Raw genomic sequence first — 12,328 nt, forward strand, 5'->3', positions numbered from 1 at the left:
GCACCTCCCTTTTATACATATTTAAGATCCTCAGTTTTCTTCACTACTTTTAGCTAAAGAATTCACCTCCTAGCTAATCGTTTGTAAATAAATAAAAATAAATTCATGACTTCAGTGTCAATTCACTTTTAGTAATTCAAGTAAAACTCCACGTCAAATGACAAGTCAAAGACTCTCCTGAGGTACCGTCCAAGAATATGCATCAAGGTCATGTAACTAAAATTATGCTGACTGGTAACTCATTTAAGAGCAAATGTAATTCAGTAAAAATTAGCATGCTGGAAATATGTGGAAAATCTTGGTGCTGAAATGCTGGTAGGTCCTCCAGCAGTTTCAATCAAACAGCTAGAGTTTACAGTGGACTTATATTGATTTATTTTTATTCATGAGGGAGTGTTTTCTCCCTATGACTGGGTGTAAGCAAAATGCTACTTACACAGTATGCATCTGTTCTTGGCATATAGAGCTGTAGAGTTATATGCTGTGCATAGATCGCCATCTAGTGTTGGGCCCGGATGTTTGCACTTTGTTTTTCTTCGAAGAAGTCTTTCCAGTCACTTGGAAGATGACTCCTCCTTTCGGTGATAGTGCGCATGGGCATCGACTCCATTGTTAGATTGTTTTCCCGCAGAGGGTGATAATGGAGTTAGTAAGAGAAGTAAAAGGGGATGCCCATGATTGCATAAGTAAGATGTTACTGCAACAGGCATAGGTACCCGGGGAGGCGGGTTGGCGCATATTACTCTACAGCTTCATATGCCAAGAACAGATGCATACTGGATAATTAGCATTTTCCGTTCAAGGCATATGAGCTGTAGATCATATGCTGCACATAGATTATATAGCAGTTCTCTCTCAAAGCGGTGGCTAACCTGTATCTGTGTAAAAATAAACGAGAGAGACCCCTTAACAAACCAGGGGAATAGGGTACTAGTAAACAGTGAAATAACAAGGTATCCCTTGGCGAAGAACAACTTAAATGTAAGCCAATATATTTGTACCAATATCTGACACATATAATACATGGACAAAGATGTTTGTATAACCTCATAAGTGCTGCGCCCAGTCCAACGGCCGATGGCACCACTACCTCGGGAGTGCTGCCGTCGGACGTTCCAACTGCACCTGCGCAATGGAACGTTCAGCACTGGAGCTGGACGTTCCATAGCTGCTAAGGTCTTAAAAAGAAGGTTTTCACATTTTATTTTTAAAAGAAGAAGAAATTTCATCAACAATACAATTTAAAAAAGACGCAAAACAGATTATAATTTCATTAAAAACAAACAGTATGTATCACAATCATGTGCATCTAAAAAATTCATAAATCTACTACAAAACACACTAATTTCCAAACACAAGCTGGTTATTGTGCTTGTCAACTGAGCACAAAAACAGACAATTAGAGAGACAGACACAGACAATATTGCTTGTCATCAAAATTGCACATCAAAAACCGACCAATATTAAACAAAATCCTGGACTTGCTTAGAAAGTCCTGTCTGCAGGAATAAGTTTGGTCTCGTGATTGTGCTGGTATGGGCGTCGAAGCGTTTCGATGGTTTTTAGTAGTTATATACCATCTTTTTCAAGACTGTATGATGTGTCTCTCCTAATAAAGGGCACTGGATGGTTACCACTTTAATAAAATCCTTATTGCATGCTAGTCATGTGCGTTCGCTTTGGTTCCTGTAACTTTTGTGCGTATCGGCATCCTATTATATATTCAAACTTAAGAATCTGTTCCTGATTATTGATAACCGGCACATCAGCATATTTGTTGCTCGTTTATATTCTCCTCTTGTTTAAAAGACACTCTCTCATGGGGTCTATTATTCGTTTGATAAACGCGGTGCACCTCCTCTGGTCCCTTCGATCTTCTAAATATGCCACAGCCTAATAAGTCTTGTGCTCTCCTCTCAATTGAGGTTGACTGATAAGTCTCTGGTGTGGATAGAAGTTCCTGCCCTTGTTTGTCTGTGGGTCTTTTTTTTAAGAAAATAGTTTGATTCTTAGGACTTCGTCTCTCCACGACCGATATCCTTCTGGTGCAAGCTCTGTCTGCCGGAAGATGGTGATGGTGCAGTGGTCTTAAATAGTGTACGTAAAACTGGCTGGCCCACTAGCTTGTTCTCTTGCTAACACATCTAAACAATAGTGTTTTGTGAATGTGTGAGGTGTAGACAATGTTGCAGCTTTGCATATGTCATCTATTGGTATATTTGCGTGTAGTGTGTGCTCTAGGGGGAACTGTTAACATTAGTTTTGCTTTTGCATAGCATACTTGAATGCACTGGACTATCCACCTTGCGATACCTGATTACAATACTCTCTTCACATCTAATGTGTGTAAGGCACATTCTGCCACTGAATCTGGTTGAGGGAAGAACACGGGTAACTCAACAGATTGTTTGATATGAAAAGCAGAATGACTTTAGGAAGGAATTTAGGATTAGTCCGAAGAACCACTTTATTTTGGTACATTTGTAAAAAAAGGTTCTTCTATAATTAATGCCTGAAGCTCACCCACTCTTCTGAGTGATGTGATAGCAACGAGGAAAGCTGCTTTCCATGTGAGAAATTGCAGTTCACATTTGTGCAATGGCTCAAAGGGTGGACCCATTAGTCTGGTGAGAATATTGAGATTTCATACTGGAGCAGCTGGATGTCTCGGGGGGAATGAGACTTTTGAGTCCCTGCATAAAGGCTATGATAACAGGCACTCTAAAAAGAGATAAATGTGGTCTATTCTGGAGGTATGCAGCTATTGCAGCCAGATGTAAGGTATGCTAAATTGGAAAGTTGTAGATGTAACAAATAACAAATAATGTTTTGCACAGAAGCATCAAGTAGGTTGATGTGGTTGTTATTACAGTATATCACAAACCGCTTCTACTTTGCTGCATAGCAGGCTTTTGTGGTGAGACGTCTAGTCTCTTTGATAATATTCATGCAGTCTGATGGTAAATTAAGATAGCCAAACTCTAAGAATTCAGGAGCCAGATCGCGTTGTCTGGGGTCTGGAAGTCTTATGTCTCCATGGCTCTGTGTGAGAAGACTTGGTGTAAGACGTAGCTTCTGATGAGGAACTACTGAGAGGTCCAAAAGGGTTGTGAACCAAGGCTGATAAGCCCATGTGGCAGCGACTAGGATTAGTGTCAGGGACGCTTGGTTGAGTTTCCAAATCACAAATGGAATGAATGGAGAGGCGGAAACGCATAAGCCAATATACCTGACCAATTCATCCATAGTGCATTGCCTTTTGACAATGGGTGCGGATACCTGGACGCGAAGTTTGGGCATTTTGCGTTTTGGTATGTGGCAAACAGGTCTATGTGAGGGAATCCCCAATGTTGAGAGTATGGAAGGAGGACCTGAGGGTGGAATTCCCATTGCTGTCTCTGCCTGCTGAGATCTGTAATCTGGTCGTTGAGTCCTGGGAGGTCTTCCGCTAGGAGATAAAGTTTGCAGTGAACGGCCCACCTCCAGATGTCTTGGGCTAAGTGGAGAGAGTGTGCCCCCCCCCCCGGTTTTTTGTAGTAATACATGGCTGTCAAGTCGTCTGGATGAATTAGGGCAGCTTTGCCCTCTAGGGGAGTTTGAAACGCTTTGAGTGCTAGGAATATTGCAAGCAGCTCTAGGTGATTGATGTGGAGCAACTTCTGTTGTTGGCTCCACAAGCCTTGCACTGTGTGATGTTGTAGATGAGCTCCCCAGCCAGTGAGGGACACGTCCGTTGTCAGTACTATCTGTGGAGCCGGGTCTATGAACACACGTCCTTTTGATACATTTTGGGTGTTCCACAACTGCAGAGAGCGAGGAGTATGGCTGCTTACCATCACTAGATTGGTCAATAAACCTTGCGACTGGTTCCACTGACTGGCTAAGCATTCTTGAAGTGGACACACGAGCAGTCTGGCATGGGGAACGATCATTATGCAGGATGACATCATTCTCAGTAGCGATTTTGGAAAAGGGGGTGGTGATGGACAGAGTTTCTGAATGATGCAGAATACTCTTACCCAGTCAAGAGATCAGGGCTTGATCCATCACCGTTTTTTTAGCTCACTGCATTATCCCAACTCAGAACCTGGCTACATTCAAATTAGTCTGTTCCTGTCCCAGTGCATGATGGGAACAGGGCAAACCAAACTACCAAGCCAATTCTTATACTGGGAAGGAAACAAGCTTCCGGGGACCGGTTTCTGGCATTTAAGCCGTCGTCGGCCTGGCTTGCTTGAATCCTGATCGTGCAATGAGCAAGGGACTCACGTCTGAGTATACCCTCCCACACAGTGTGGACAAAATCGATTTTGGAAAAGGGGGTGGTGATGGACAGAGTTTCTGAATGATGCAGAATACTACTACCCAGTCAAGAGATCAGGACTTGATCCATCACTGTTTTTTAGCTCACTGCACCATCCCAGCTCAGAACCTGGCTACATGCAAATTAGTCTGTGGGAGGGTATACTCAGACGAGAGTCCCTTGCTCATTGCACCATCAGGATTCAAGCAAGCCTGGCCGACGACGGCTGAAATGCCAGAAACCGGTCCCCGGAAGCTTGTTTCCTTCCCAGTATAAGAATTGGCTTGGTAGTTTGGTTTGCCCTGTTCCCATCATGCACTGGGACAGGAACAGACTAATTTGCATGTAGCCAGGTTCTGAGCTGGGATGGTGCAGTGAGCTAAAAAACGGTGATGGATCAAGCCCTGATCTCTTGACTGGGTAAGAGTATTCTGCATCATTCAGAAACTCTGTCCATCACCACCCCCTTTTCCAAAATCGATCATTCTCAGTAGCTGCATGTAAGTTTGAGCTGGAATCCAATGGTTGGGCTGAAAGCAGAGAACTAAAGCCTGAATATTTCCAACTCTGGCAGAGCTGGGAAAAGCTAGAGTTTTTTGAGTATCTATGGTGGCTCCTAGGTAGTCCTTTGTATTGGTTGTTTGGAGATGTGACTTTGGCACATTAATTGTGAACCCTAGTTGATGAAGTACCCGAATTTTCCTGAAAGTGAGCTGCAGACATTGTTGGTACGTGTTGGCTTTGATAAGCCAATCGTCTAAGAACCGGAAGACGTGAATGCTATGTCTACTTAGGTGAGCAGCTACTCCCGCCAGACACTTTGTGAAGACTCTGGGGGCGGTGTTGACACCGAATGGGAGTACCCTGAACTGATAGTGTTGACCCGCTACCACAAACCTGAGGAATTTGCGATGAGCAGGGTGAACTTGTAAAGGAAAGTAGGCGTCTTTTAGAGCAGATAGAAAATTGCCTTTCTGTAGTAGAGGAAGTACCTCTTGAAGTGTCACCATGAGGAAATGGTCTGACTGAATGTGCGGTTGAGTTCTCTGATATCTAAAATTGGTCTGCGAGAACAGTCTTTTTTGGGAATTAGGAAATAAAAGGAGTATACGCCCGACCTGTGATGTTGGGGCGGCACAGGCTCTATAGCCCCTTTTAGAAGTAGAGACTGAACCTCTTGTTTGAGGAGGTGTAGATGGTCTGGTGATAGTTTGTGGGGCTTTGGTGGAATATTTGGAGGTGTGTTGATAAATTCCAGGCAGTAACCAGAACGGATAATTTGGAATACCCAATTGCCTGTTATTGATTGCCAGATCGGTAGAAAATCTGGCAGTCTTCCCCAGACAGGTGTGGAGTGGTCGGAGGGGAGTGACGGCAAGTCACTGCTTTGTGTCGGCGGGGGAGGCGCGTGTGTTTGAAACCCGGCCCCTGACCTTACCGTTGTTAGCTCTGTAACCATCCCTGAAATAACCCCTGGATGAAGAGGGTTGGTTACTGCCCTTATAGGTGGAGGTAGCCTCTGATGAGGTGTTCCTGTGACCTTCTCGGTAAAAGGAGCGTCTAAAGGAAGCACAACCCTGTGTGGACTAAAGGGCTCCCATAGATTTGGCTACCTAAGTGTCTTTCTTCATCTTCAAGTGAAGAATCTACCACTGGGCCAAATAGATGTTCCTTATCGAATGGGGTATTTAAAATGGAGGTTTGAACCTCAGGTTTAAAACTAAACATACGGAGCCAGGCATGCCTTCTTAGAAGGACACTAGTGTTTATAGCTCTAGCAGCGGTGTCTGCAGCATCTAGAGAGCATCTTATTTGATTGTTAGTAATAAGTTGCCCTTTATGAACCAGATCTTGTGCTTTTGATTTGTGTTTCGGGGGTAAATATTGTATTAGTAGTTCCATTTCATCCCAGTGCGCACTGTTGTATCGCGTTAACAGTGCCAGAGTGTTGGAGACGCGCCAGAAGTTGGCTGCTTGAGAAGCTACCCTTTTCCCAGAAGCGTCAATAAGTTTTGATTCCATATCAGGAGGTGGAGCCTCTCGTATTATTTGGGAGTTGGCTCTTTTTCTTGCATTGGACACAACCAGGGAGTCTAGAGGCAATTGTCCCCTTATATATATTGGGTTTGATGTGCTGGCTTGTAATTTTATCCACTCTAGGGGAAAGAATACGAGCTCTGACTGGGTCATTAAAAATGTAATCTACATGCCTGACCATCCCTTTAAGCATGGGTAGTGTATGTGATGACTTCTGTGTGGTGCTGAGGGTTTCAAAGATGAAATCCTCTTCTAATGACTCCTTATGTAGCTACACCCCATGGTAGGTGGCGGCTCTACCCAGTAACTCAATGTAGCCTACACTATCATCTGGTGGAGAGGGTTTGGTAGGGCACATGTCGGGATCATTGCCTGTGGACGAATTGGTGTTCTAATCATCCCATGGGTCTTGTAATGGCTGATCATCATCCCTACCATCATCCCCAGCATTCTCGTTGTCAGGTGTATGTGGTGGTGAATGTTCAGGTGAAATTGATTGAAGCTGAGGGGAAGGTGGTGGAGGAAGAGGAGGAGGGGAAGGGGAAGGGTTAGTTCCAACAGATGTCTTCTTTAAAGGGATATGATATTCTTCTTCTGCATCAGCCCTTCTTTTTAGAGTCACTTTAGTGGTGATATGGCGAGTCTGTGGATGGATATACAGAATCTTGTTTTGGATCCGGTTTTTCAATTGGGGCATCGAAACTGGGCTTTGTAGTTGTTTTCTACACTTCTGTTTCAGCATGCCGGACTCGAAACCACTGATGTCTTCTGATCCAACGATTTTTTCGGGGCCGAATGGTGGGGAGCGTTACCGGACTGGTGTTTCGACCCCGAAGGGCTGGGCTTCGAACTCGGTTTGGAGTGAGTTTTCGGAGCCGGAAGGCTTTTTGGTAGTCTTTGGTGCCGAGCCAGAGTTCAGGGAGTCAGAAGTATGATCTCTGTGCCGACCGGGGCCAGAGGGGACAGGTTGGAACAGAGCCTCTTTTTAATTGGAATTGTCTCTTGGGACGAGGGGGGAGCTGTACTCAAGGTATGTTGACCATGTGGGATGTCCTCCTCTTGGTCTGAGTCGAATTCCTCGGTTCCCATGGCCTCGCCGGCCTCTTCGTCGGATTGTTGATCGAAGATGTCTGGAATGGATCTTGTGTGCTGGCTCAGCATGTTGCGACGTTGAGCCCGACAGTCTCCTTGGAGCAGAAAGCCTGGCACATTTCGCAGTCTTGTTTTCTGTGATCAGGGGACAAAGACAGTTTGCACACTTCGTGTGAGTTGGTGCACGGGTATTTCGCATGACACCGAAGGCAGAATTTGAAGTAAGTTTGTTCCATTGAATGCAGGTCGACCCGACGCGGGTAGGCCCGACGGCCTTCCACTAACTTTCCGTTCAAAGATTAATTTAAGTAAGTATGAGGTGCGATAGAAAAGGAGACGCGATCGAAAACAATACCGTCTAGGGAGAGTATCTTGCGTGCCGAGGGGAACCGAAGGAACAGTGTTAGACCGGAGAGCAACGATAGACGGCCGAACCAGATGGTGGAAAAAAACAATCTAACAATGGAGTCGGTGCCCATGGACACTATCACCGAAAGGAGGAGTCACCTACCTTGTGACTGGAAAGACTTCTTCGAAGAAAAAAAAAGTGCAAGCATCCGGACCGAACAGTAGATGGCGATCTATGCACAGCATCTGATCTACAGCTCATATGCCTCGAACATTATTTTTCGGAATGTACTGGGGCTCTGATGTCACTATGTGGTTGCAATAAGACAATTATAACCAAAACAAATGAGGCACAATGTCTTGATAGGGGTAGGCACTTAACACTGGGCCACAAGTCAGCTTGTCACAGAAACGCTATAAGGGCCCTCCCACTCCCACATCTTACAGGTGCACCACTTTAATTTCCTTTCCTCAAACACTTTTCACAGTGCTAGGAGCAGAGAAGAAAGGAATGACAATGAAAAGTGAGGACTAGGGGTTGAGTTGCCAACATCTCAGTTTTTCATTTGACTACAGTCTGCAGGGCACAGGTGAGCAGCATGACAAAATGATCTACAAAAAAGTGTTGGATGGAATGCTGGGCCACGAGTCAGCTTGTCACAGAAATGCTATAAGGGCCCTCCCACATCTTACAAGTTCTGGTTCATTACAACACATCTCTACAAGCAAGTCTGTTGAAGTGGAGCTGCTGGAGAATAAGGAAGCTATGAACACCAGTCTTGGTAGCAGATAACATGGTATTCCTGGCTGCTCCAGTTTTACATTTAAGACACTCATTCCCACAAAAAGAAAAGTTATCTACGAAGGAAGTAATACAGGATTAGGCCATGAAGAAAACAGCAGGTGTTTTGCATACAGGTAGGGTGCTCAGTAACAAAATGGTTACTTACTGGTAGGAGTAGTTTTGCAGCTTGAACACTTTTTTCTTTCTTTTTTTTTTAAAGTTGGGATCCTCGACAATTTGGTGTTGTGACCCTCATGTAGGAGTTCAGACGGACATCCCAGAGGATTCATTGCATGGTTGCCATCTTCAGATTATTTCCCCCGGTGTCCTGATGTTTATAGATTGATTCATGTTTGATTTATTGTCCTTATCCCCGTTTGCAAATCTCCACATTGGTTTTCTGGCAGAGGTGAGAAGGTCGCAAGTGAATCCTGAAAGTCTTCAAGTTGCAAAACTACTTCTACTCGGAAGTAACCTTTTTGATTTTCATCATGAATCTTTCTGAATTCACATGCTGTGTATTGATTACATAGTACCTGGGACGTTTGGACAGTAGAAGTGGGTGACAAGCCTACTCAAAGTATTTGCCTGGCCAAGATACCCAGCTAGAGGGATGTCATGGGTCAATGAAAGTAAGAACACTCTGTATTGCGGAAGCCATACCACTCTCCAAGTGGCACCAGGTTTGGGATCTCTTGCTTGGCACACAGGAGTCCCTCTTCCCAACAGATTCTATGGGAGCCACTGATATCTCCCTTTTCCTGTGCAGCAACTTGCTATCTGATGCTCTCAAAAGTGGGTTAAGTCAGCACCCACATTTTTTGGTCACCACCTCCATGATACTCTTTGGGCACCCCAGTTTTGATCCATGGTCAGCTTTCTTTCCCAACTCCTGGGGAAATACCAAATCTAGTCCACTAAGTATTGATACAATTTTTCAGAAGTACAGGTTCTTAACAGATGCTCTTTCATAAGTAAATTATAAAGCCCAAAATATTTGAGCACCTTACTCCTTTTTAACTAACCACCTAGTGCTTTGACTGACAAAGTCAATCCAGAACTGACACACGGTTTCAAGAGTCTCTCTGAACTTAATCTTGCACTCCTCAGTGTTAAGTTAAAGCCCTCAATCAGGGTATCCTTCATAAGGTCATTAAGTATAAGGAATCTATCCCTGCACTTGCCTGAGAAAAGCTCCCAGAGTAGATAGCTACAATACTTTTGTTTGAGCTTTCTCATTTTACAAGCCCTCTCAAAGACTGTAAACCTTTTTTTGATATTATCACTCTACATATTTGGGGACAATCCCTTTGGGGAGTTTGAGATCAAAGGTTTCCTCCCTATCACCATTTACCTTGTTGCGGACACTATTCATGGGTGCTAGATCCATCTCACCCCTTTCTTTCTCCGGTGCCAGGATTCTGCACTCCAGGGCTACTCTTCTGGCTAGTCTCTCCATTTCCTGGTCTGGATCCTCTAGTTCTTCTTGGGGCCTGGAGTCAATCAATCAATCAGGGGCTTTTTAAAACGCGCTGCTCACCCGTGGGGAAGGGGGGGGGGGGGGGAGGGAAGGGGAAGGGGAAGGGGGAGGGGGGGGGGTGCAGCTCCGTGTCAGCTGAATACCTTCCTGAAGGTATGCAGGGTAGGGGAGAGTCTGATGTTGACTGGGAGCTTGGCTTGCGACGTGGCCTGGCCTACCTCAAGGTACAGTTTTAGGTAAGAGGCTCCTACTGTTCTCCTCTTCCTCTGGGGTACTGGAGGAGGAATCAACCCCATGAGTACTGTTAGCAGGCTCATCTTCACTGACATGGTCATTATCAACGGTTTCATTGTCTTTTTCTCTTGCCTGGGCTCTATCGAACTCAGCAAGCAACTCCTGGAGTTGTGCCTTGGTTGATTTAGACCCCATTACAATTTTGCAAGCCTTGAGGAGGTCCTTTAACTGCTTCAGGCTACATTGCAGGTCAGGGGTCATGTTGATTTCCTTGACTATCCTCTGAGATGGACATGTTTACTGTAATTGGGATCTTTCAAGAAAATCGAGAAAAGTTTTAAAAACATACTTTTAAGGCCTTACTGCTGGTACACTTTTAAAAATTCAAATACAATGGACAGAGAGACTTAACAAAAGGCGCTAATAGTTCAGATTAGAAAAATTTGGAAAAATTTAAAACATTACAGAAATAATTTTTCACTAAAGTCAATTGGGTTACTTCGTGGAATCACCTATCAACCAAGTGATATCAGCAGATGCAAAGTCTTGCATCCCAACACTGATCCACCAATGTAGGAAGCTGACTTCTTCTGTAGTGTACCAAAAATGGAGGTACATAATGTAGAAAGTCCAGATTACCCTTATTGGCTACCAGAGCTTAAATTACTAATTCCAAAAGCTCTCTTTTGCAGTAGTGAAGGCGAGCAATTGAGGCTTATCAAAAGGTAGTGTTAAGCATTTGTTGAACATTCAATACATGAGACACACAAGAAGAAACTCAAGACCAATTTAGAAAAATGCCAGGTATATTATATATATTTTAACACCAAAAACGCCATAATTGGGTAAGTACTTTTCGAGATATCAATTTGTACAAGTAAATAAAAATGTAACACATATGTGTTTTTACGCAGTAATGCTTTGCTAAGGAGAACGAAACGTACTACATACAGGTCCGTCCAATCGTATTTCAGGGGTCCCCTTTAGAACGTAACGTGCTAGGGAGCCCTGGTCCAAAGAACCACCAGCATTTCGGGTTTACCTGCCCTGCCGTGTCCGGGTGAAGAGGGGCTGGACCGGTTGGTAGCCTTGCGTGCTATACCGTAGGCAAAGAGGGAGGGCCACCTAGAAATAGGCCGCAGAGGGGGACTTCGGGACAAGTCCGGGAGCCACGGGGCTCAGTTCGCAAGGGTCCTGGGAGTAGGGGGGCACAGTTGGTTGTCGTGGACATGGGCCAGGAGGTATGGGTCCAGAGATTTTTTGTCAGCTTAGCCCAAGCATCCCAGGCACCCACGTTCTTGGTCAGATCTCCAAAGTGGGACATAACAGGACGGCTGAGCCACTCTCGGTGCTGGCCTCTGCAGTGCTTACGTCCGTCAGCTGGTTAGTCTTTGCGGCGTTGGAGTCTAGATTGAACTTCAAGTAAGCTTTGGTTTCTGCACGGTGTCCGGTACCCTAGGCATTAGGGCAGGGCGGCTCCTGGAAGTCCTGGCGTCTTCACATTTGGTGGCGAGATGGATCTGACCTCTGCGAGTGTGGTGATCTCCTCCTGAATGGCTGCTGCATTGGTGAACCTGGTGGTCAGCAAAACGATGAATCAGACATTGAGGTCCGTGCCTGCAGCTTGCAGGAAAGTGGCACCTCCACTTCAAGGGAGATGTTGACGGTTTGGCACACAGCTGGTGGGCCTCCAAAGACTCCTTACCCGGATAACAGAGTTGCCATTTACTAGGGATTTACAGGGGTCATTTCCAGAGTGGCAAGCAGTCCTGATTTTTGTACCCTTAACCGGCGAGACCAACAACCGCAAGGCCCTAGGACGCAGAGAGCCTAGCCGACCTTTCCACTCTGCACCCGAACACCCCAGGCTGGCTACCAACAAATCAGGTGTGCTCCCTTGTTCCTAGGAACCTAGTGACCCGAGCCCCGCGTTGGGAGCTCACTGAATTGTCTTCAAATCCCCCTCTGAAGCCTCTTTCCATGGGTGTAGCATGCAAATCTACCAACCCGACCAGCACCTCTGCACTTGGACGCCCAAGGGAAGGTAACA

General features: G+C 45.2%; 1 protein-coding gene across 1 annotated transcript in view; it reads right to left on the reverse strand.

Annotated features, from left to right (window-relative positions):
- Positions 1-12,328, reverse strand: part of SF3A3 (splicing factor 3a subunit 3) — a 255,515-nt gene that overhangs the window by 91,754 nt on the left and 151,433 nt on the right. The window lies entirely within an intron of this gene.

This window comes from Lissotriton vulgaris, chromosome 2_1 (assembly GCF_964263255.1).
Source record: "Lissotriton vulgaris chromosome 2_1, aLisVul1.2, whole genome shotgun sequence".
In the NCBI taxonomy this organism is placed as follows: Eukaryota; Metazoa; Chordata; class Amphibia; order Caudata; family Salamandridae; genus Lissotriton; species Lissotriton vulgaris.